Raw genomic sequence first — 2,389 nt, 5'->3', positions numbered from 1 at the left:
TCTTTCATTTCTTACCCCCAATCCATATTCACCTACTATGTTTCCTTCTCTTCCTTTTCCTACTCTCGAATTCCAGTCACCCATGAGTATTATATCTTCGTCTCCCTTCACTACCTGAATAATTTCTTTTATCTCATCATATATTTCATCAATTTCTTCATCATCTGCAGAGCTAGTTGGCATATAAATTTGTACTACTGTACTAGGCGTGGGCTTCGTGTCTATGTTGTCTACAGTAATGCGTTCACCATGCTGTTTATAGTAGCTTACCCGCACTCCTATTTTTATTCATCATTAAACCTACTCTTGCATTACCCCTATCTGATTTTGTACTTATAACCTTGTATTCACCTGACCAGAGGTCTTGTTCCTCCTGCCACCGAACGTCACTAATTACCACTATATCTGACTTTAACCTATCCATTTCATTTTTAAATTTTCTGACCTACCTGTCCGATTAAGGGATCTGACATTCCACGCGCCGATCCGTAGAACGCCAGTTTTCTTTCTCCTGATAACGACGTCCTCCTGAGTAGTCCCCGCCCGGAGATCAGAATGGGGACTATTTTACCTCCGGAATATTTTACCCAAGAGGACGCCATCATCATTTAACCATACAGTAACGCTGCATGCCCTCGGGAAAAATTACGGCTGTAGTTTCCCATTGCTTTCAGCCGTTCGCAGTATTAGCACAGCAAGGCCGTTTTGTTAGTGTTACAAGGCCAGATCAGTAAATCATCCAGACTGTTGCCCCTGCAACTACTGAGAAGGCTGCTGCCCCTCTTCAGGAACCACACGTTTGTCTGGCCACTCAACAGATACCCCTCCGTTGTGGTTGTAGCTACGGTACGGGCATTTGTATCGCTGAGGCACGCAAGCCTCGCCTCCTGCAACTACCATCTATATCCCGACGACATTCAACTGTACATAAGTGCAAGCCCAAAGAACATTGCTGACGCATTAGCGACTATGAACGCACATCTTTGCTCTGTTTCTCGATGGGCACAGAACCTAGGTCTGCAACTAAACCCCAAGAAATCCCAGGTCATACTTATATCTCATCCAAAGTTAATCAGCGGGTACTTTCGCGAAACAGTCCCTCAAATACTCATCAATGGTACCCAACTACCATACCAAAAAACAGTAAAAGACCTTGGAATAATCTTGGATGAACACCTAAACTGGGAAGAACAAACAGTCACAGCTTGCCGGAAATCGCTCTCCTCCCTATATGCAATTCAAAAATTTAGAGAAATATTTCCAGCCCACGTTAAACAAAAATTAGTCCAAACACTAGTCTTGCCTAATCTTTACTACTGTGATGTAGTTCAACACGGCACAAATAGTGAAAATTCGAGATGCCTCGAGCTAGTGATGAATGCTTGCGTTAGATACGTATGCAATATACGGTTGTATAATCACATCAGTCCAGCTAGGTTGGATACGCCCACATACGGCACGCGATCTCCACACGATGTGCTTACTTCATCGATTTCTTAGCCACTGGTGTCCCCAATACTTATCTTCTCACATTAAACACCTATCATCATTCCACAACCGCAATACCAGATCGGATACGTCTGGCTGTACCTTTACGTAACACAAAATCTTTCCCTGTGCCATTCTCCATCTCAGCCATACGACTATGGAACGCGCTCCCCTGTGATCTGCGTCTTATCCAGAACCACTCAACATTCAAGAGGAAACTCAAGACTTACATATTAGGGACGGTATAGCCACCATTGTTGTCCCCCTCTCATCTCTTTCTTTCTCTCCTCCATCATAGCTTCGAATTTTACCATTCTATTTCTCTTCCTCTAACCTATCTACCTCTTCTATATCTCTTTCACCCCATTCTATCGTCTTATGTCTCAGCTTGATGAGAACAACTCACAAGCAGCAAGAATATAACGAGAAAATTCCCAAATAGCAATAGGACTGACATTCATAAAAGAAAAATATGTTTACTTTCATATACATAGTCATTACTATTATTATTATTATTACTCTTGATTGTTATAATTATTTTTTGATTGTTATAATTATCATTGTACTACTTTTATAATCTCTATTTTTTTCTTTAACATTAACACTGTATAACATGTTATATGTCCTTAATGTTCTGTAGAAACTGAAATTTGTTGAATCTGAGTATGCCTGGTTAGGTGTAAGAGAGGGCCTGAAGGCCCTAATCTTACCAGGTAAAATAAATGCATAAATAAATAAAAATAAATAAATAAATAATTAGGGCTGACCCGTGACAGGAAAGGCAAAGTAGGCCACTCGTTCCTCAGAAGCCGCTATCAGTTAGGGAGGACCTGGGAAAAGACTTGTCGTGCTCTGCAGGGGTGGCCATTTACCTGTTCTAGCAGTAGTGGACACCAGAAGA

This window comes from Schistocerca americana, chromosome 4 (genome assembly GCF_021461395.2).
Source record: "Schistocerca americana isolate TAMUIC-IGC-003095 chromosome 4, iqSchAmer2.1, whole genome shotgun sequence".
NCBI classification, from domain to species: domain Eukaryota; kingdom Metazoa; phylum Arthropoda; class Insecta; order Orthoptera; family Acrididae; genus Schistocerca; species Schistocerca americana.
This window is presented reverse-complemented; position numbering follows the sequence as displayed.